General features: G+C 45.6%; 1 long non-coding RNA gene across 1 annotated transcript; it reads left to right on the forward strand.

The window, feature by feature from the left end:
- Positions 1-422: 422 nt before the first annotated feature.
- On the forward strand, positions 423-19,094 carry LOC132665349 (uncharacterized). The gene is made up of 3 exons (XR_009604080.2): positions 423-617; positions 1,861-1,941; positions 18,827-19,094. It is a non-coding gene; the product is annotated as an uncharacterized LOC132665349 (long non-coding RNA).
- The last annotated feature ends 4,970 nt before the right edge of the window (positions 19,095-24,064 follow it).

Genomic DNA, 24,064 nt, shown 5'->3' on the forward strand with positions numbered 1-24,064 from the left:
GAAAGAAGGTGTTGCCCAATCTGCTGCCAAGGTTTGAGAATTCACGCAGTGCCCCAACATCCCATTGACAGCAATTGTGATTAAGAATGAAATAAAAAATTTTTCTTTCAATTTATCTTTTCAGAGTCTAAGTTCTCAGGCCGTAAATTCTTATGAAATTGTTTGGATCTAGCTACTTAATACATGGAACTGTTACCCATTTCTTTCCACCTAGCGCTTCCCCGAAAAAATGATGGAGAAAATAGATGCTCGCAGGGGAAGTTTGGGAGCGCCTGCTCGGGACAGAGTCTCTAACCGGTTACTGGCCAGCCAATGGGTTGGCTAGCTTTGGATCAGGTGACCATGACTGATCCAATCAGGTGTCCAGCTGGTCTAGGGCCCGCGTCCCGAGGAGGGGAGTGTGGGCGGGCAGGTGGGTAAATCACTTCCCTTAACCGTATCCCTGACGCCAACTCGCGCGTTAACTGCAGAAACCTTACTCTGAGTCGCAGCCTGAGCCCTGCTGGTGTGGGGAATTGTAAGATTCCAGAACTTGGTCACCTTTAAGACTCTTTCGATCCTTTAGGGTCCATTTTGGCGTCTATCCCTCGTCTCTGACACGCCTGGCACACATTGTGGTAATTTCTATTTTTCAGCTGCTGAGCCTTCCTGAATTTGGGACTTGCCCGGATAATGGCTCTCACGGGGGCAGGCGGCGCCCACTCCCAAGGAAGCAGAGGTTGGCGAGGACTATCTGAGCCTCGCCTGCAGCTGGCTCGACCCGTCAGATGCACGCACTGAGGGTTTTGACCGTGGAGTCGGCAAAGCAGCAGGGACAGGGAGAAATCGAGGGGGGCTGTGTGGGTGGTGTCGAAGCGGCAACGCCGTGTATGTTCCGGGGCCAGCAGCGAGGTTGGCAGGAGCGTCGGTCCCTTGGCCGGCCTGGCCGGGTGGGCAGCACCAGCCGCAGTGGGAGGAGCTGTGTGTCCTCAGCGGCCTGGTCCGGGCAAGTTTCTGGCCGTGGGCCCTGCTGTGTGCCTGCCTTCTGTTTGTGCCTATTTTCTGACCTCGTTCTCCAGCCTTCCTGGCAATTGTGTGAGCTCAGCGCTCTCCCTGTCATAAATTCCCTTTCTGCTGAATTTAGTCAAGAGTCTGCTTCTGTATCTGGAGTTGCTACTAAAAACTGAACTGATTCTGGAACCCACTTTATTCATTTGTTGGTTGAAAAAAAATGATTCTGATATATATATATATATATATATATATATATATATATATATATATATATAAAATATAATATATTTGTCCAGTCTAAAGGTATTAATGAAACAAATTCCCATGTCTGCACCCACCGGCCATTAAAGAATAGCTTATGTGTCTCAGAAGGAGGGTGATCTTTGTTTTTTGAGTGTATTTATTTATTTTGAGAGAGAACGCACATGAGCGCGTGTGTGCATGTGTGCGCAAGTGGGGAAGGGGCAGAAAGAGAGGGAGAGAGAGAATCCTAAGTAGGCTTGGGGCTGTCGACACAGGATCCAAGGTGGGGCTGGATCCCACCAACCGATCTCAGATCATGACCTGAGCTGAAATCAAGAGTCCGATGCTTAACCAACGGAGACACCCAGGCGCCCCAGAAATAGGGTGATCTTATGTTCCGGTTTGTTTGGGACAGTTTTGGTTTGTACCTGTTATATGCCATAATTATAACTACATCCTCCCTTTCATCCCCCAAAGTATGCCAGTTAGGCAACAGAATACGTGGTCACCTTACCCAGATGCCTCCTGTGTGTCTCCAGGATAGTCCCCATCCTAGACTCTTCCTTCCCTCAAATAACCACCGTCTGGAGGTTTGCTTTAATTATTCTCCCCTTTTCTTTACAGGTTAAGCACCAAAGCAAGAGCGCCTGGGTGGCTCAGTCGGTTAAACGTCTGAATTCGGCTCAGGTCATGATCTCACGGCTGGTAAGTTCAAGACCCGTGTTGGGCTTTGTAATGTCAGCTCAGAGCCTGGAGCCTGCTTCAGATTCGGTGTGTGTGTCTGTCTGTCTCTCTGTCCCCCACCCCCACTCGTGCTCTCTCTGTCTCTCAAAAATAAATACACATTAAAAAAAAAATAAACACCAAAACAATGCACTGTTTAGTTTTACCTGTTTTTGAGCTTTATATAAACAGAATCATACTGTTCATTTTTTGTGTGTGACTTGCTTCTTCCACTTAGCGTTAGGCATGTGAGATTTATGCTTGTTGTTGCAAATTGCTGTCGTTTGTTTATTTTCCTGCTGCATAATATTCCATTACGTGAATATGCCACAGTTTATCCTTTTTCCTGTGGAAGAGCATGTAACCTGTTTCCAGGCTTTGTCATCATAAACAACGCTGTGAGGAATGTTCTTGCATGTGTCTTTTGGTGGACACCAGCAAGGGTTTCTTCAGGGCTTACCCCAAGGGAAGTTGCTGGCCATTATTATGTACATAACCAACTTTATGATTTGTTTTTGCCAGACTGTTTTCTAGAAAGGAGGTTATCAATTATGTTAGTTTCCTAAAGCTGTTGTAACAAATTTCCGCAACTTTGGTGGCTTAAAACAACAGAAATGTATTCTCTTACTTCTGGAAGCCAGAAGTCTGAAATCAGTATTATCAGGCTGAAATTGAAGCATGAGAAGGACCCTACTCCCTCTGGAGTCTCTAGGGCAGGATCCTTCCTTGCCTCCTCCAGCTCTTGGTGGCTCCAGATGTTCCATGGCTTGTGACCCCATCACTCCAATCTCTGCCTCCAGGAGTTCATGGTTGGATGGTGAGATGGACGTTAGTCAAATGTTGTGACAGAGGCAACTCTTAGGTGTTTCTAGAGCATTTAACCTAGCAGGGGGAGGTCAAGGGAGGCTTCCTGGAGGAGGTGACATTTCAGCTGAAACTTAAACGGCTAGAAGAAGTTAGGTAGGTGGGAGGAGTCAAGGAAGTGGGAGAGGGTGTCTCAGGATGAGAGAGCAGCAAAGGTAAAGGCTTGGAGTAAGAAACAGCATGACATATTGAGAAGGTGAATAGTTTAATGTGGTCAGAATGAAGACGAAGGCAGCGGAAGAAGTGGGAGGCTTTGCAGTCCAAGTTAAGGAATCTGAAATGAAATATGAATTAAAAGGTATATATTTCAAAGGATTCATAATTATGTGCTTGAGGTAAAATGTTCAGCTCTACATTGAAAATCAAAAGCCCCCTGACCATCCCAACTGTCCCAGGAGATGGTATCTAATAATGTTTGGGGGTACATCTTTTTTTTTCCTTTTATTTTTTTAATGTTTCTTTACTTTATTTTTTTATTTATTTATTTTAATGTTTCTTTCTTAGAGAGAGATTTGAGAGTGTCAGAGTGTGAGTGGGGGAGGGGCAGAGAGAGAGGGAAACACAGAATCAGAAGCAGGCTCCAGGCTCTGAGCCGTCAGCGTGGAGCCCTATGTGGGGCTCGAATTCACAAACCGTGAGGTCATAACCTGAGCGGAAGTCGGACGCTCAACCGACTGAGCCACCCAGGCGCCACGATTTTTTCCTCTTAAAAATTGAGCTATAGCTATATATAGGAAAGTGTCCCAACTGTTAAATACAGATGGGTGAATTTTTACCCACATTTTTATTCACGTAATTATACTAAGATCAAGATAACAAACCAGCAAGTTTGGGGTCTTTCTAGATTTTTTTTCTTTTTATGAACCAATAATCATGTACATGTACATGAATACACTAATAGGTATGAATTTATACTGAGTATACTAATACGCAATATAATTTTATGAATATGCAATTATCTTATTTTTCAAGAATGGGATCGTCCTTAACTTAATATTCTGCAGTATTCTTTTTTCACTTAATATGGACTTCCCCATCAATATGTAAGAATTAAGAGACAAAAGGCGATTGGTTCATTTATTTACCCGTTCACTCAACAAATACTTTTTTTGAGGTTGTACAGTATGTTCAGCTGTCTGTCGTTGAAGGGCTTTAAACAGAGGAGTAACATAAAGAGGAACAATAGAATCAGCTTTACTTTGTAGATAGATCATTCTGGAAGTATGCGCTCCCTCAGTCCCTTGAGTGAAAGAGGAGGGGTAAAGCGATTCCCCACCGTGAGTGGCAGCTGCATTTTTCTTTTCATATTTTAAGTAGTTTTGAATAAGTACTACATTCAAGGGCTTCAACATTCAAAAGAGGCGAAGGGGCATTTAGTGCAGTCTTCCCTCTATCCCATCCCCCAACCACTCATTTCGGTGCCCAGAGACAGCTGCCGTCACTAACTTTCTTATGCATTTTTCCAGAGGTAGTAAAGGCGCACATGAGCAAACACGGCATATGTTATTGTTTTCTTTTAGTCTTTTTAAAATTTGCCTCTTCCTACTCGACAGCAGCTCTCGAGATCGCTCCTATCAGAGCATCCCCCAGGGTGCCAAGCCGGCTCAGTTGGTAGAGCATCTGACTCTTAAGCTCAGGGTCATGAGTTTGAGCCCCATATTGGGCGTAGAGATTACTTTAAAAAAAAATAATAAAGCTTTTTTTTTTTTTTTTTTTAAAGCATCCTCATGCTTTTGGTGGCTGCATAGTTGTTTTCTACTCAGTGGAAGGACAACTCCTATTGTCAAACCTTGCCCAGAAGCCTGGTATCTTTTACTCCCTGCCAGACTTCTCTGTGCCCCCAGCTGGCGGACACCTAGGTGGGCTGGGCTCTGAGAACTGGGAATATTCCTTGGCCTGACTGGGGAGTAAGGGGTGCTAGTGCCAGGAGGCCCCCGGGAGACATTCAGTGTCCCACTCTCTCTGTTACGTTGAGAAGCCGCCCCGGCTCGTGTATAGTCTTTGCCCCTCATTCCTGGGTCCAGGTGCATCACCAGTTGACCTTCGTGTTATCTTGCCCACGCTGACGTCCCTCCCACGTGAGCAGCTGTTCCGTGGCCGTCTTAGAGCCCCCAGGCCTGTGCCCACATATTCTGCCAGATAAGATCACCCTTGGTCGTGGATGAAATACTTATTTAATGAGTGCCTATGTGCCAGGCTGCCTGGTAGCCTTTTACAAGTTAATTCTCGTAACAGTCATGCCTAATAGGTACTGTTGTTCCCATTTTATGGATGAGGAAACAGAGTCCTCTTCCGTATGGACAGGGAAGGCCAGAGCTGGGTAATGGTGAAGCCTGAATTCGAACTCACTGATGCCAGACATGTTGGTTATCCTTGGTTATCCATCAAGCAGTAAGTACTCAATATGTATGTGCTGACTGAACGAGTGAATTTGACAAATGTTTCCTGAGGAGGTCCTTTGTGTCAAACATTGGTCTAAGCGCCAGGGACTGAGCAGTGAAGTAGACAGCTTTCTCGGAGTTGAAATTCTAGTGGGGAAGACAATCTAAACAAGTAAGCAAATGAAAAGATAATTAGATAGCAATAAGAATTGTGGAGGAAATATAGTATGAGATACTAGGCAGTGGCTGGGGGAGTGAGGGCAGGTGGGTCATCTTTAGATAGGGACACAGTCTGTAAGGAAGTGAACTTTGGACTTAATCTGAGTGGCGAGAAGGAGTGAGGTACACAAATATGTGGTGGAGAGGAGAGGATTCCAGGCGGAGGGAACAACACGTGCAAAGGGCCTGAGGTTGGCTCAAGCTTGGTGTGTTTAGGGAACAGAAAGAATACCAGTGTGGCCAGAGCAGAATATAAGGGACAGTGGTCTGAGTTGAAGTTCAAGACGCAGACAGGGGCCAGATCATGCAGGGGCTTGTCAGCCACATAAAGTCTTGGATGGCTTTAGTAGGGGAATGATATGTCCTCAGGTTGCTGTGTGGCGAATAGGCTGCGGGGTGGCAAGAGAGGAAGCAGGGGGCATATTGAGGAGGTTGCTGCCGTCCCCTGGCCTGGGAGGGTGGTGACCTGGACCAATGCGGGAGCCATGGAAACCAACAGAATGGGGATGCATTTTGAAAGGAGAGCTGACAAAGTCTGCTGATGAATTATAGTTGGATGGTGGGAGAAAAAGAAGAACCAAGGATAACTCCTTGGTTTCTGGCTCCAGCAGCCGGGTGGATGGTGATGGAGCCGTTTATTGAGATGGGAGGACGGGGATAAGTAGGTTGCAGTGGGGGCAGTTGGGGAGAGGGGAGGAGGAAATGGAACTCCACTTCAGACCCAGGAAGTGCGCCCTGCCCATTAGACATCCCAGTGGACGTATCGGTTAGCAGCTGCGGGTAATGAGTCTGGGACTCAGGGGAGGAGGCAGGGCGGGAGGCTGATGAGTCATCACATTGATGGTATGAAAAGCCACAAGACTGGATGAGATTGTGTGGGAGTGAGTGAAGACAGATCCCTCCTCAAGAGACAGGAGGGTGATGAGGATGCACATTACCCAGGGTGGGGGACTAGCTTCTGGAATGGTGATGGAACGCCCAGCAAGCAGCTCAGCCTCAGACCCAGGGGGGCCCTGAGGGGCTCTGGCTGGGGTGTTCTGGAGGTAGATCGTAGCTGCCATCCACAGGGTCTTTGACCCTGTGTCCCAACGCCCTCATTCTGAAGACTCTCAGACAGCATTACCCAGATTTGCTGTTTACCTAACGCTTCTTCCAAGGGCTTCAAAAGCTGGAGTCCCCGGGGAGACGCCGTTCTTCCCTTAGGGCCTTTGGTAGAATGCAGGCCAGGAAACTGGGACAGCAAGGACCTCATTCAAGGTCTCAAGGGTGGAGCTGTCTGCAGAACCATGAGGCAAACCCCTTATCCACCCACATCCATATTGGTTTGGTTTCTCATGAGGCTTCTGTTTTGCCAAGAGGGACATGAAAATAAAATAGAACTTCCCAGAATAATTAAGATGTTTAGCAGTGGTGGAGTGGGAGAAGACTTCCCGAATAATAGAGCATGAGGAGAGAGAAGTGTAGTAGAGAAGTTTGGTAATGTTTGGCCTGTAATATGTAATATAACACTGTCCTTGGTCTCTACTTGGAACTTCAGCAAAATCTCTTGTACATAATGCCTTGGGGTTGAATTTGCCGTTTGAGGGTGGAACAATGTGCTTAAATGGGTTTCTGGAAAGTCCTGGGGTCTGAACCACATAAGAGTTATATTGGGAGTAATGTTAAGGGGGCTGAGGAATACAATGGAATGGTTCCTGCTCCAGACTGGAGCTCCTGCAAGGCAGGGAACACACAAGACTCACTTCTGCATCCCCCTCAATCAGTACTGGGTGTGAACACAGCAGGGTCCCCATCAACCAGGACTGTGTGTGAACACAGCAGGGGATCAGGAATTGTTTGCAGAATGAATGAATCAACAGAGGAGTAGGTGAGTGAATGAGTGAAGTGTAAAGAAGGTTGTGCATAGGAAAGAGAGAGAAGAAAAGTGGGCGGTCACCGACAAGACAGGCAAGAGTTAAAAGGTCTGACAATATCGAGTTTTGGTAGTCAGTCCCCAGGATGGCCCCCAATAGTTCTTGCCTCCTGATATTCACAGTGGTATGAGTTTCCTACGGCTGTGTGACAAACTGCCATGAATCGAGCAGCTCGAAACAACACTGGTTTATTCTCAGGTTTTGTAGGCAAGAAGTTCTTTGTTCAGGGTCTCCCAAGGCTGAAATCAAGGTGTCAGCGGAGATTATGATTCCCTGAGGGTCAGAGATCTCTTCAAAGCATGGGGGCTGTTGGGAGCACCCCTTCCCTTCTGGCTGTATGTGTGGAGGCCCCGGTTCTCTCCCTAGTTATCGGCAGGACAGCACTCTCAGCTCCTAGAGGCTGTTCTCACGTCCTGGCTACACAGCCTCCTTGACAGGCAGTTCATACATAGCTATTGGCTTCTTCAAGAATCTCTCGGATCTCTTTGAAGGCCTCACCTGATTAGTTCAGCCCCTCCCAGGGCATTCCCCCTTTGATTAAGTCAAAATCAACTGATTAGGGACCTTAATTACATCTGCAAAATCTCCTCTGCCCTATGACCTAACATAATCATGAGTGACATCCACTGTATTCACAAGTCCTACCCACATTCAAGGAGAGGAGATTCTATGGCACATGCACACCAGTGGGGAGGAAGCTTGGGGCTGTTTTCATTTTTGTTATGTTTGTTTGTTTACTTATTTATTTAATGTTTATTTCTTTTTGAGAGAGAGACAGAGTGCATGTGGGGGAGGACCAGAGATAGAGGGAGACATAGAATCTAAAGCAGGCTCCAGGCTCTGAGCTGACAGCACAGAGCCTGACGTGCAGCTCGAACTCACAAACCACGAGATCATGACCTGGACCAAAGTTAGACACTCAACTGACTGAGCCACCCAGGCGCCCCGCTTGGGGTCTGTGTTAGAACTCTGCTACTATAGTACCTTTGTGTAAGATGCTCCCACACTGAAAAGGGTGACCTGTGTAATAACTAGAATGATATCTCAGAAATAATGGTGTGTGAACTCCACATCCAGGTCATAAAAGACACACATGGTGGCTTCCACTTTTCTCTCTCTCTTCGATTCCTCATTGTGGGGGGAGGGATGGGGTTGGAATATAGCTGCCATGTTGTGAGGATGCTCAAGCAGCCCCGAATATTACAAACATACACACATAAAGGATGAATTTATTAAAAACACATGGGGCTTCTGTCACTCAGACTCTGGCACCCAAGGCTGTCACAGAACAACTCGTAATCCTAAAGTTCTCTCTCCTGATTCACATCACTCAGGCCCCAGGGAGAAGCTTCTCCATATCTCTTAGGTCATGACCTCAAAATAACAGTCGTGTCCAAATGTAGTGTCATGGGTTGTATGACACTATTGCTGCCTAATCGGAGATGGCCACTCCAGTTCTGGTTCTAGTGGAGGGATAATTGAGAGTTGCAAGCACTTAGATAAGAGCAAAGAGAAATGGATTAACTTGCAGATTCCTTCGTCTCTGATAGCGTAAATGCATAAGGAATTCAGGCTGCTTTTTATGTTCCATTTTGTCCTTCTGGAGGTGCTCACGCATTAATGCAATTTTTGTAACAACTACACATGGCAATTGTAGGGAATAGATTCTAAAATGTCCCACAATGATTCTCACCTTCTGGCATTCATACTCCTGTGTAATCTCCCTTTAAGTGTGGATAGGACCCGTGACTCGATTTTAACGAATAGAATACAGCAACAGGGATAGGACTTCACATCTGTAATGACATTGCATAGGATGTAACTACTGCTTGCTTGCGGATTCTCCCTATTGATGCTCTCCTTTGTTAGCTTTGTGGAAGTAAGCCACAATATGGAGAGGCCCCCACGGTACAAAAGAAAAGAAAAGAAAACAAAACAAAACAAAACAAAACAAAACAAAACGACTGGCGGGCAACCTCCAGCCAATAGCCAGAGAGGAGCTGAGACTGAGTCTGCCAGCCCATAAAGAATTGAATCCTGGACCACTACCTGGAAGCAGGTCCTTCCCTAGCTGAATCTCCGATGGGATCCCAGGCTTGGCCCACATCCTTTTTTTTTTTTTTTTTTTTTAATGTTTATTTATTTGTGAGAGAGACAGAGAGAGCGTAAGCAGAAAAGAGAGAGAGGGAACAGAGGGTCTGTAGCAGGCTCTGTACTGACAGCAGAGATCTGTGCTGACAGCTGAACTGTGAGATCATGACCCGAGCTGAAATCGGATGGTTAACTGACTGAGCCACCCTCCCCTTGCCTTTTGATTTTAAAAGGTAATTTTAATTTAATAGAGAATTTAATTTTCACAGAAGAAGTTAATAAAATATTCTAGGAGAAAAATAACTTAAAAAAATTTTTTTTAACGTTTATTTATTTTTGAGACAGAGAGAGACAGAGCATGAACGGGGGAGGGGCAGAGAGAGAGGGAGACACAGAATCTGAAGCAGGCTCCAGGCTCTGTGCCGTCAGCTGAGAGCCCGACATGGGGCTCAAACTCACGGACAGTGAGATCGTGACCTGAGCTGAAGTGGGACGTTTAACCGACTGAGCCACCCAGGCGCCCCAAAAATAACTTTTAAAAACATAAAATATTTTGGGTGCCTGGGTGACTCAGTCGGTTAAGAATCTGACTTTGGCTCAGGTCATGATCTCATGGTTCATGAGTTCGAGCCCTGCATCAGGCTGTCTGCTGTCTGCAGAGCCTGCTTCGGATCCTGTCTTCCTCCCTCTGCCTTCTTCCACTGGCTGTCTCTCAAAAATAAATAAAAATTAAAAATAAATAAAAGTAAAATATTTTAGTTTGTTAATTTTTTACATTTACTTTAATAATTCACATTTCTGGGGGCGCCTGGGTGGCTCAGTCGGTTGAGTGGCCGACTTCGGCTCAGGTCATGATCTCGTGGTCCGTGAGTTCGAGCCCCGCGTCGGGCTCTGTGCTGACAGCTCAGAGCCTGGAGCCTGTTTCAGATTCTGTGTCTCCCTCTCTCTGACCCTCCCCCATTCATGCTCTGTCTCGCTCTGCCTCAAAAATAAATAAACGTTAAAAAAAAATTCACATTTCTGATGAAAATATATTTAAGCTTTTATACTTCCATAGAATTTCATTTTATTTTTTATTCCTTTAGATCATCACTGTCAATAGCACAAACATTATGTAAAAACTTTTACTATAACAACATAATGAGCAATTTTGCTAAAATGAAGGCAAGAAGCGGTGCCTGGGTGGCTCAGTCAGTAAAGTGACCGATTCTGGCTTCAGTTCAGGTCATGAGCTCTCAGTTATTGGGTTCTGCACTGACAGTGTGGAGCCTGCTTGCGATTCTCTCCCCTCTCTCTCTGCCTCTACCCTGCACGTTCTCTCTCTCAAAATAAGTAAACTAAAAAAAATAAAACAAAGGCAACAAAAATTTTATGGAGTAAATACATAATCCTTTATTAATTATGTATTTTTAAATTATTCACTGAGAGGAGTTCCTGGGTGTCTCAGTTGGTCAAGCATCTACCTGATTTTGGCTCTGGTCATGGTCACCCTGTTGTGAGATGTTGTGCCCCTCCCCCACTTACGTGCACTTGTGTATGTAGGCGCATGTGCACGCACTCTCTCTCAACACTGGCACATCAATACGATATCCAGGCACGTACAATCATCATTTAATTCACTCATCATTGATATTTTGCCAATTTTAGGACATGTAAAAACCATAGCTTTACGCATATTTCTTCACTTTGTTATAATCAACAAACTTCGTTTGTTAAAATAGGAGGTTAAAACATATTTTATTTGACAATTTGTAAACTTGTTTACACCAGGAAGACTTTTAGCCACACGGCCTGCAGGCCTCCGTTTGTACGCTTGTCCTGGGCCCTGTGGATGTCGGGGCAGGTCAGCCCAAGGTTACTCAGCTGGTAAACGGAGCCAAGATGCAAACTCCCATCTGCTTGGACTCCCAGGTCCAAGCTGTGTAAGATGTGACCTTCTCTGATTCAGCTCCCGGTGGAAGAGCTGTCACCTTGGGAAGCCCACAGAAGCTGGGACATTCAGTGGTCCTGGGCAAGGGTGACTACAGAATTCACAGGGCCTGGTGCAAAATGAAAATACGTTGTAGTTCTAATTAACAAATTACTGAGAGTTTCCAAATGCTTACAGTGGATCGCTAATGTAAGCAAGAGGTCCTTGTGAGTGCAGGGTCCCGTGCAACTGCATGGGTTGTGTGCCATCGGTCCGGGAGCTTCCTGGAGCTGGCGACTGGATACTCCACCCTCACGTGGAATGGGTAGGATTGGGTGTGGCCAGAAGAAGAGGCAAGAGCAAATGGGAAATGAGGACCATCTATTTGTAGCACGTTCCTTTAAAAACAAATTTATTTAAATAAAAATGTTAAGTCATTGAAAGAAAAAAATTAAGGAAATAAAAGCATATGTTACATGCAGATATGGAAAAATTATGACGACTCATTTGAATAACTGGAGCTTGGGAAGTTGCTATCTGTGTGTGAGTGTACAAGCACGTAATTGTCAGTGTGTGCACATGAGTCTTGTATGTGAATCTTTGCATCAGTGAAGATGAGCGTGTCTTTGAGTGTTGGTGTATTTGTGTAAAGTGAAAGTGTGTCTGAGCTTATGTGTACTGTCGTGTCAATGTGTGTAGGGAGATCTGGGTGGATGTGTGCATGTAAAGTTTTCTTACTCTGAACTTCTCCAAGGAGAATGTAAAACTGTCAACCTCTTGGGGTGCCTGGCTGACTCAGTCAGTAGAGCATGTGAGTCTTGATCTCTGGGTCATGTGTTCAAGCCCCATTTTGGGCATAGGGATTACTTAAAAAATATTTTTTAAAATATGTTTTAATGTTTATTTATTTTTGAGAAAGAGAGAGACGGAGTGTGAGCGGAGGAGGGGCAGAGAGAGAGGGAGACACAGAATCCGAAGCGGGATCCAGGCTCTGAGCTGTCAGCACAGAGCTGGACGCGGGGCTCCAACTCACGAACCGGGAGATCATGACCTGAGCCGAAGTCAGATGCTTAATAGACTGAGCCACCCAGGCACCCCCCCCACAAATTTTTTTTAATTAAAAAAATTGTGGACTTGTTTACACTAGATCCATTTCTGATACCTGTGTGTCAGCTATTGCCCCAGTAACACTGTGCACAACCACAAACAGGGAAATGGGGGAACACTGCTAAATGCGACGGGTATGAGTTTTCCTTTTAGGAGAATGAAAATGTTCTAAAACTGATTGTACTGATGGTTGCACAACTGTGAACTTGCTAAAGAAAACATTGAATTGTACTATTTAAAAGGGTGAATTTTATCGTATGTGGATTATGTCTTAATTAGGTGGTTAAACAACCACCGCAAACATTAATTTTCTTTTTTTTTTAATATATGAAATTTATTGTCAAATTGGTTTCCATACAACACCCAGTGCTCATCCCAAAAGGTGCCCTCCTCAATACCCATCACCCACCCTCCCCTCCCTCCCACCCCCCCTCAACCCTCAGTTTGTTCTCAGTTTTTAACAGTCTCTTATGCTTTGGCTGTCTCCCACTCTAACCTCTTTTTTTTTTTTTTTCCTTCTCCTCCCCCATGGGTTTCTGTTAAGTTTCTCAGGATCCACATAAGAGTGAAACCATATGGTATCTGTCTTTCTCTGTATGGCTTATTTCACTTAGCATCACACTCTCCAGTTCCATCCCCGTTGCTACAAAAGGCCATATTTCATTCTTTCTCATTGCCACGTAGTATTCCATTGTGTATATAAACCACAATTTCTTTATCCATTCATCAGTTGATGGACATTTAGGCTCTTTCCATCATTTGGCTATTGTTGAGAGTGCTGCTATAAACATTGGGGTACAAGTGCCCCTATGCATCAGTACTCCTGTATCCCTTGGATAAATTCCTAGCAGTGCTATTGCTGGGTCATAGGGTAGGTCTATTTTTAATTTTCTGAGGAACCTCCACACTGCTTTCCAGAGCGGCTGCACCAATTTGCATTCCCACCAACAGTGCAAGAGGGTTCCCGTTTCTCCACATCCTCTCCAGCATCTATAGTCTCCTGATTTGTTCATTTTGGCCACTTTGACTGGCGTGAGGTGATATCTGAGTGTGGTTTTGATTTGTATTTCCCTGATAAGGAGCGACGTTGAACATCTTTTCATGTGCCTGTTGGCCATCCGGATGTCTTCTTTAGAGAAGTGTCTATTCATGTTTTCTGCCCATTTCTTCACTGGGTTATTTGTTTTTCGGGTGTGGAGTTTGGTGAGCTCTTTATAGATTTTGGATACTAGCCCTTTGTCCGATATGTCATTTGCAAATATCTTTTCCCATTCCGTTGGTTGCCTTTTAGTTTTGTTTGTTGTTTCCTTTGCTGTGCAGAAGCTTTTTATCATCATAAGGTCCCAGTAATTCACTTTTGCTTTTAATTCCCTTGCCTTTGGGGATGTGTCGAGTAAGAGATTGCTACGGCTGAGGTCAGAGAGGTCTTTTCCTGCTTTCTCCTCTAGGGTTTTGATGGTTTCCTGTCTCACATTCAGGTCCTTTATCCATTTTGAGTTTATTTTTGTGAATGGTGTGAGAAAGTGGTCTAGTTTCAACCTTCTGCATGTTGCTGTCCAGTTCTCCCAGCACCATTTGTTAAAGAGACTGTCTTTTTTCCATTGGATGTTCTTTCCTGCTTTGTCAAAGATGAGTTGGCCATACGTTTGTAAGAAACTGATCCCATTCACAACTGCACCAAGAAGCATAAAATACCTAGGAATAAATCTAACCAAAGATGTAAAAGATCTGTATGCTGAAAACTATAGAAAGCTTATGAAGGTAATTGAAGAAGATATAAAGAAATGGAAAGACATTCCCTGCTCATGGATTGGAAGAATAAATATTGTCAAAATGTCAATACTACCCAAAGCTATCTACACATTCAATGCAATCCCAATCAAAATTGCACCAACATTCTTCTCGAAACTAGAACAAGCAATCCTAAAATTCATATGGAACCACAAAAGGCCCCGAATAGCCAAAGTAATTTTGAAGAAGAAGACCAAAGAAGGAGGCATCACAATCCCAGACTTTAGCCTCTACTACAAAGCTGTAATCATCAAGACAGCACGGTATTGGCACAAAAACAGACACATAGACCAATGGAATAGAATAGAAACCCCAGAACTAGACCCACAAACGTATGGCCAACTCATCTTTTTTCTTTTTTTTAATGTTTATTTTTGGGAAAGACAGAATGTGAGTGGGGGAGGGACAGAGAGAGAGGGAGACACAGAATCCGAAGCAGGCTCCAGGCTCTGAGCTGTCAGCACAGAGCCCGACTCGGGGCTCGAACTCACCAACCACGAGATCATGACCTGAGCCAAAGTCGGACGCTTAACCGACTGAGTGACCCAGGCACCCCAAACATTGATTTTCTTGCTCATTGGTCTACAGGTGCAGGACAGCTCTTCTGAAACCAGCTGGGCTTGGCTCCTGGCTGCAGTTGAGTTCAGGTGTATGTTCCACATGTTTTATCTACGTGTCATCCTGTTTGGATGAACAACTGCTCAGGTGTGTTCCTTTCGTGGTGAATAGCAGAAGTGCAAGGGAGCGAGTAGACACAAGTAAAGTTTCCTAACACCTTGGCTCAGAACTAGCACTAGAACTAGTCACTCCTGCCCACGTTGCATTGGCTGGAAAAAAAGTCACATGGCCAAGTCCAACATCAACAGGACAGGGAAATATATTTGCCTCTCTCTGTCTCTCTCTCTCTGTCTCTCTCTGTCTCGTACTTCAAGGCCATACGGGGGAAGAGAATAAAGAATCGAGAGTGGAAACCCAATGTGCCTCGTGTGTGTAGCATGTTGATTTTGCTCCTTTAGAGATTTGGTTAAAACAGACCGGACCACCCAGCTTCCGGGTTGGGCAGCCTAAGGTCTCCCCACAATTTCTGCCTGTTCCTGTATTTTGTTTCTTCTTGCTTCCCTCTTCCCCAAGCGTCAACCGGTCTCAGAGCTCCTGTGCCTGAGTGAGCTACCTCGCCTCCCCCCTGAGCCAGACCGAGGTGAGAAGCCCAGCGTCGTCACTAATGTTGAGAAGAAATGCAGTCTCGCTCAGCACTTAGTGCATTTAGGAACTTAGCTGAAGATTTCAAGGCTCACGGAGAAGACTTGCACGGCACATTGCACAACCTTCCGCTGTGTGTACGACTCTACCATTCTCCCGTCTCTGCCTGGAGACCGCAGGGAAGACTTCCTAGAGGAGGTGACATTTGACCAGATCTTGAAGGCTGAGGAGTTGGGCCGAGACAAGGACAGGAAAGAACATTCCGGAGAGTGAGAACAGCAGAGATAAAGTGAGGAAACATCTGGAAGGGTTGAGAAGATGTAAATAGCTGGCATGGCAACGGTGGAAGTTACGCTCGAGAGCGGAGGGAGTCGTGCAGGATGAGGCCAGAGCGTTCCGCAGGTCCACGACCAGTACCGCTTGCACTGTGTTCAACTAGGCTAGAAATCTTTTTCCAGGATTGCCTTCCCTGTATGGTTCTGGGTTGGCCCTGGCCACGAGAAAGATCTGAAAGATCTGTGTGAGAATATGGAAGGTGGAAGTGAAACTGAAGCCGTGTGTGTGTGTGTGTGTGTTTTAATTTTATTTTTTTAAGTTTTGAAAGAGGGAAAGAGCGTGCGTGAGTGGAGGAGGGGCAGAGAGAGGGGGACAGAGGATCCAAAGCAGGCTCTGAACGGTCAGCAGAGAGCCCGATGCAGGGCTCGAACTCATGAATTGTGAGATCACGACCTGAGCCGAAGTCGAACGCTTAACGGACTGAGCCACCCAGGTGCCCCCAAAGCCATTTTTTTTTAATGCTCTGAAGGTCGAGGCAAGGTCCCAGGCACTGTGAACACAGGTTCCAGTTGTTCCTCTCCGTTGTCCTTGTGGCTCCAAGTTCATCCTTCCAGGTTCCAGTTTGGCCTTGCTCCAGTTCATGCCCAGCCCTCCCCCTCGACAGCTGATCCACAGGATGCAGAGACAAGATCATTGCCTAGGCTCCTCTACCGGCTTCCACAACTGTGTACCAGCTAATCCCTGTAATTCTGTCTTCTTCTTTTTTTAAGTTTACTTATTTATTTCGAAAGAGAGAGAGAGAGTGTGCAGGGGAGGTGGAGAGAGAGAGGGAGACAGAGAATCCCAAACAGGCTGCACACTGTCAGCACAGAGCCTGGCGTGGGGCTCGAACCCACTAATCGTGAGATTCTGATATGAGCTGAAATCAAGAGTCGGACACCCAACTGACAGAGCCACCCAGGCGCCCCCATAATCCTGTCTTCTATGCTGTTCATAGTGATTCTCTGGGGGCACCCTGACTAAAAATGCCAGGATCACAGAGACTACTGTGTGCCACACCGAGGAGTTTGGGGTCATCTTTTAGCATTTTTTCCCCCTCGACTTTCATCTGAGGGCCGCTGTGACAGAGGTAACGCTAACTGTCCACCAAAGCCCTTCTTCCTGAGCATGTGGTTACATCTCCAGCCTCCTTTGCGTCTAGATGAAGTTCTAGCTGATAGAATGTGGGCTGAAGTGAAGGGTGCACGTCGGGGCCTGGCACCCAGATCCTTCCACGTGACACTGTGGACTTGACCTCACTTCCCCAGTCTGCTGGCTGAATGACGACGTCCAAGTGGACCCCAAGGCCTGGAGGGTTACAGGGCCATTAGCCGCAAAGAACCTGGGTCCTTGAATGCTTCCACAGAGCAGAGAGCCCCCACTGCCCTGCCTCGGCTGTGACTTGAGAACTAGAATTTTACTGGGTAAAGCCAGTAAGATGTGCAATTGCTACAGTGGGTACCCCAACTTACTGAAAGCAACCACCTTCACAGTCCTCTCCGTAACTTTTACCACCGTACCTTTGTTGCTTTAATCACTTAAAAGAAACTCAATGCACTCTCTATATAACCTTAAATGTATTTAAAAAGAGAAACTTGTGGGGCGCCCGCTTGCCTCAGTTGGTTACGCATCTGACTCTTGATCTCAGTCTAGGTCTTGATCTCAGGGTTGTGAGTTCAAGCCCCGCGTTGGGCTCTGCCCTGAGCGTGAAGCCTACTTTAAAAAAATAAAATAAATAAATAACAAAGAAAGAGCACTTCATGTTATTATCCATGAACAGAAAAGCAGCATCACTCATAGTAGAGAGACGGTAACAGTAAAAAATAAACACTGAGGGGCGCCTGGGTGGCTCAGTCGGTTGAGCGTCCGACTTCAGCTCAGGTCACGATCTCGTGGTCCGTGAGTTCGAGCCCCGCGTCGGGCTCTGGGCTGATGGCTCGGAGCCTGGAGCCTGCTTCCTATTCTGTGTCTCCCTCTCTGTCTGCCCCTCCCCCGTTCGTGCTCTGTCTCTCTCTGTCTCAAAAATAAATAAACGTTAAAAAATTATTTTTATAAAAACACTGAAAAATCAAACAATGATGTGAAATTCTTGCTGTATCCTGGACCCAACAAGGGCTCTGGAACCTGAGACCTGCTCACACTTTGTCATGAAGGGAGATTAATGTGCGTTTGATAAGTGTTAAGGACAAGCTAGTACCAAACTGAGACTTTCTCTTTAAATGTTCCTCAACCACCAGTGATGATCACACCACACTCTATGAAACTATCTGAGCAAAAGACAGCTGAACAATTTTAAAACATGTTTTATTGCAGAAGATTGCAAAGGCATATACGTAAATGTATGTCATACACATGTATGATGCCCATGTGTACATTACCCAGTTTCAACAGCTATCAACTTTTTGCCGTTCTTATACATCTGCTATTCATACAGCCCCACCCACCCCTCACTTCTTTTTCTTTGCTGGATTTTTTTCTAATTTTTTTAAATGTTTATTTCTGAGAGAGACAGAGCATGAGAAGGGGAGGGGCAGAGCGAGAAGGGGACACAGAATCTGAAGCAGGCTCCAGGCTCCGAGCTGTCAGCACACGGCCCGATGTGGGGCTCAACCTCATGAACCACGAGATCGTGACCTGAGCCGAAGTCGGACGCTTAACCGACTGAACCACCCAGGTGCCCCTTTCCTGAATTATTTTAAAATAAAACCCAAACATCATATAATTTCACCTACAAATACTTCAGTACATAGTTCTACTAATAAGGACATTTAAAAAATAAATAAGGACAATTAAAAAGCAATGCCATATTGTACTTAATACTCAGTCTGTGTTCAATTTTCCCTAATTACCGCACAAATGAGATTTTATACCCGATTTGTTTAAATCTGGACACAGCACACATTGCATTTGGTTGGTAGGCACGTAGTCTCTTCGAACCCCCTGTTTGATTGATTGTAGTAACTGGCCTCTCTCCACACCCAGCAATGTGACTTTGCAGCCTCTCCTACTGAGAGATGGGGATCTATTTCCCCACCTTGGAATCTGGGCTTGATCATGGGACTTGCTTTGGCCAACAGGATGCAGAAGTGATGCCGCATGATTTCTGGGTCCGGGCGGTGAGATGATCCCACGTATTCTCTTGGGCCCCTACCTCGGCCAGAGAACGAGCTCAGACAGCTTGCTGTGGGTAAGAGAATTTGTGGAGGAGGACTTTCCCGGCGAGGACATTCCAGATGAGCTGGTCCCCACCTGACCTGCCTGCTGACCGTAGATTCATGAACAAACCCAGCCTAGATCAGCTCAACTTGGCCCAGACCGAAAGAACTGCCCACCTGACAACAGACTCATGAGAAATAATAAATTGTTATTTTAAATCACTACATTCTAGTGTGATATTTTAACTTATTGTGGCAAAGAACGAACTGATACAAATCTACAAAAGTAAACAAATTTATACAAATATCATTAACTTAAGACAGTAGGTCATTGGTTCTTTAGTTCTTGACATTCTAAGACTTCTAATTGCATTCTATGTATCATTTAATGTTAGTCCTCTTATTTCTTGTACAACTGGTGGTTAATCTTGAGCATGGATTCAATTAAGATTGGTTTTTGGCAAGAATACTTTCTAGAGATACATCCTCTGCGCTACCCAGTAGGTACACAATGTCCGGTTATCCCACTTTGAATAATGTTAAGATCTATCAGTGGTTTCAATCAATAATTTCAGACAAGGTTGGAATATCCAGGGAGACCTCCTGGAGGAGTCAGGCTTGAGTCGGACCCCTCTGAAGGACAAGTGGGATTTAGACAGGCCAACCGAAGTTGGAAATACTCCAAATGAGGAGGGAAGGGTGGTTAGTAGGAGTCAGTGTTCTGAAAACGTGGAACAAGTGAAAAAGCGGTTAATTCTCCCTCATATCATTTCCCACTGTTATTCTCTGGTCTAGAGTCCAGAATAGGAACCAGATCTTACTTATCTCATGTTTTAATTCTAATAAGTTGGTAATGGGTACATGGAGTACTTTGTTGGGACACATTGTGAAATTGCATTCCTACTTAGTGGCAAAGATTGCTGTCATTGACTGTTGTTGTCTCTCAAGGGCCTGGGATGCGGCATGGTGTTATGACTGCTGTGAATCTGCCTGAGATCAATGACTGTGTCCTCATTTCAGGGTCTTTGACATTGGATCCTCGAAAGAAATAAGGGCTAAGGAATACCTGGCATGACTTGTGGTAGACTTTCTGGTTGCTTACCAACCTTCATTCACCTTTTTGTCTTTCCTAACAGAACCTTAGGTATTAGATGGAAGAGACTAATTAAGACATAAACAGGGGCGCCCAGGTGGCTCAGTCAGTTAAGCATCTGACTTTGGCTCAGGTCATGATTTCACCGTTGGTGGGTTCGAGCCCTGCGTTGGGCTCTGGGCTGACAGCTCAGAGCCTGGAGCCTGCTTTGGATTCTGTGTCTCCCTCTCTCCCTGCCCCTCCCCCACTCTCTCTCTCTCCCCGAAACAAATAAACATGAAAAAAAAAAAAGACATAAACAATGACCTAGTTCTGGCCAGTAAGAAACAAGGGGATGGCTCCTCATTGGGCTTCTTTAGAATATTTTTCTTCCTGAACTAAAAGAAATGTTTGAAGAGATGCTTCCCACCCTAACTTCCTTTGGGGGTGATTGCATGAGGACATGATGCCTAGAGCAGTGGCAGCCATTTTGTGACCATGGGGAGATATGGCCAACACATTGGATGGTGGGACAAAAAAAAAGAAAGAATCTGGGTTTTTGATGTTGTTGAGTTATGAACAAACTCTGGAACCTATTGCCAAATCTGTTGTTATGTAAAAAATAAACCTCTATTATTTAATCCATGTTTACACAAGCATTCTTTTACTTGTAGCCAAAGAAAACTCAAAGGACACATTGACCATCTCCATGCTTCATGGGTGTGGTTTGGGCTAGCCTTTGCAAACTGGGTGTAGTCCAGGCTAGCATTTTCATGGCTGAGTCATGAAATCAATTTAGTGGGTCATGACCAACATTTAAAAAATGAGACACAATATATAACACGAGAATGCACGGCACACAGAAAGGATAAATATTGTTTTCGCGGAACCCTTCTTTTAATTATGTGTGTTCCAGGTTAGGTTCTCCAAGGAAGTAGATCCTGAGACAGAATTTAGTGTTTGGGAGGTTTATTAGATACTGTTGTTGAGATCAATGCCTGTGGAAGGGAGAGGAAAGAAGCAGGAGTGTGCAGTGGGGAGAGGTCAAGCTGGGACGGAGGTCCTGCGATGACCTTGACTAACCCCACAGGGAACAACGTAGCAGTTAAAATGGCTCTTCAGAATTGTCCTGAGTTGGGCCAAGATAGCCAGGCCTGTATCTCCCCACCCGCCCTATCAATCACCGGACCTGAGCGACCCCTGGAAAAGGGTATGACCTTGGCCAAGGTGGCTCCCTTCAGGTGAGGCAGGGACTCAGCCCAAGGGCTTGACAGCTAGAGGCTTTCTGCAGACAGCACTCCCAAAAGTTAACAAAGTCCTCCTTGGAGGAGGATGGAGTGCTTCCCGTCCATCTGTGTGTGTGTGTGTGTGTGTGTGTGTGTGTGTGTGTGTGTGTGTGTGTAAGAGTGAACCAGGTTGTAATGCAAATGGATTGCTGACTGTGTGTCCCGGTCAGAGTAGTCTGCAGGCCTCCAGCTGGGCTGTGTTGCACTTTGACCTGAGTTGTTTTCCTTCTAATTATCTTTTGGGGTGTAGTCACTTTTCCCAAGGCTCCGTTTGCGAGAGTCAGCGCTGTCTTGGTGAGACAGCCCCCTGGCATATGTGAACACCAGTGCAAAGCCCAGCTGCTGGTGCCTCCCATGCATTAAGAAATGGCAGCTGCTGCCAATGTCCCCAGATGAAAAACGACTAAGGAAGATTAAAGCCAAGCAATGTCATTATCCCTGATGAAGCACACACGCAGGAGTCCTCCGCTCCTCCCTTGATCCTGTCTTGGCAGCCTCCTTTTCTACCCTCAGTTCATTTCTGTCTTCCTTCCCCAGCAGCTTGTCTTTAGCAAATTGTATTTTAAGTCATGTAATTATAAGTGGGTTAAAGCTCGGAGCAAGCTCTGCTCTTGGCAAAAATCTGGAGGAACCTCTCTTGCTGTTGGTTTGCGAAACCCTCCATTAGTGGCTCTGATTGTTGCCTGAATGGGGGCGGGCGGGAAGGAGGGTAAAAATCATGGGGGCTGTGCCTCTGCCCTCTGGCTGGGAAAGGAGGCCCCAGCTTTCTGCGGAGGAGCCGGATTCACAGTCAGGTTTCCTGTGTGCCAGAATCCCTTGGGGTGAGGGGTACGGGGGTGTGGAGGCTGCTAAAAATGCAGATTCCTGGGCCCTTCCCAAAGATCCAATGAGTTGGGCTGTCCAGGAGGATGTGACTCAGGAATCTGCATTTTAAAAACTTCTCACCCTGAAATAATTCCACTCTTACAGAAAAGTTACAAAACTAGTGCGAAGGGTTCATTTATCCCTTTTACCCCAATTTTCATCATTTTCTTCTATCTCTTCTCTTTCTGTATATAAATATGCACCTTATTGCCTTCCGCACTGTGTGAGAAGTGGCCAACGTGATGCCTCTTTACCTTTGCTTTTCTCCTAAGAACAATGACATTTTCTTACATGACTACAGCATAATTATCAAATTCAGGATATTTAGTATTGATGCTGAGGAGGGAGTGTGGGGCAAGCTGAGGGCCAAGTACAGGCTAACAGCAACCCCCCCCCTCCTCCACCCTAAGGTGAGACACATGTGAGCCTCCTTGGACACTCCTGGCTGCCTGAGAACAAGGGAAAGGGAAGAAAGCAGGTGGTTGACAGATACAGATTACAGTCTTGCAGGACAGGAGTCTCCTTAGTGTATGGACAACTTCGTAAACTGCAAGAAAAAAGGCAATCTTATCCATAGCCTGATCTCCAGAAACCTATAGACTCTGTTTCCTGGAGCCCTAATATCACCCCTCATCAGGAGGGAAGGAGGTTTAAGTGCTTGCCATCGTGATGTCAGAAACAAAGGCAAATGAAAAATTAAATGCCCTGACTGCCTACAGCCCAGTGACGAGTCCTTGAAACAGGCAGAGTGACCTTCCTCTAGGAGCCCAGCTGACTCCGTGATGACACTTGGTTAGGGGCAAAAGGAAATCTTGGCTTAACATTACCCTGACCCCCCAGGATCCTGTGAGTCTCCTTAAACACATAAAAATCCCTTTGCAAGCCTCCTTTATCTTTAACCCCCAAGCGTGTGTTGGCAATTATACCCCAAGCGTATGACCCCTGATACGCATCAGAAGGGTCTCATGTGAGGGGTTTTGCTAAACAGCACTAAATGGCGTTTTGCTAACAACAGCTAGCCCCTCAAGGTCCTGGAAACCGTGCTTCCAAAATTCCTTAGGGACTTGGGCTGTCCCTAACCCCCTCCCAACCTGAAGGTATATAATCAGTCGCCCTTCACAACCCCAGTGCGGCTCTTCCTGCCCACGGGTCCTGTCCCCGTGCTTTAAGAAAATCACCTTTTTGCACCAAAGATGTCTTCAAGAATTCTTTCTTGGTCGTTGGCTCTGATCCCCACCATCACCCCAGAAACCCATCAATACAATACTATATTATCTAATCTACAGTACATAGCAAATGTCTTTAATTGTCCCCCGCTTTTTAAGATAAGTTTTTTTAAAGTGTATATATTTATTTTGAGAGAGAGAGAGAGAGAGAGAGAGACAATCCCCAGCAGGCTCCTCGCTGTCAGCAGGGAGCCTGACACCGGGCTCAAACCTACGAACTGCAAGATCATGACCTCAGCGGAAATCAAGAGTCCAACCCTTAACTGACTGAGCTACCCAGGCACCCCTGTCCCCGACTCTAATAATCCAGAATCACAGAGTGCTTTTGGTTGCCATTTCTTTTTGTCTCTTTTAATCTGACATTTCCACAGCCTTTCTTTTTTTGTTTTTAGGTGGGTTGGTTTTTATTTTATTTTATTTTATTTTATTTTATTTTATTTTAGTCATTCATGACCTTGACATTTGTGAAGCATCTAGACCAGTTGTTTGACTGGCATTTGTCTGGGGAACCTGTATTGTTAACATCTCCATTGACCTTGAGCTCTTTGGAAAGATTGGGCAGCCCAGGCTAAGACACAGATGCTCCAGACTCTTACCTCTCAGTAATGCCGATGTCCAGAGGATTTGGAAACAGTAGCTTTGTGGGGCACCAGATTTAGCTCCTCAGTGAGGGTTTGAGTTTGGGGCCTTTTTTTTTTTTTAAGATCCGATT

Source organism: Panthera onca, chromosome D3 (assembly GCF_046562875.1).
Source record: "Panthera onca isolate mPanOnc1 chromosome D3, mPanOnc1 haplotype 2, whole genome shotgun sequence".
Classification (NCBI taxonomy): domain Eukaryota; kingdom Metazoa; phylum Chordata; class Mammalia; order Carnivora; family Felidae; genus Panthera; species Panthera onca.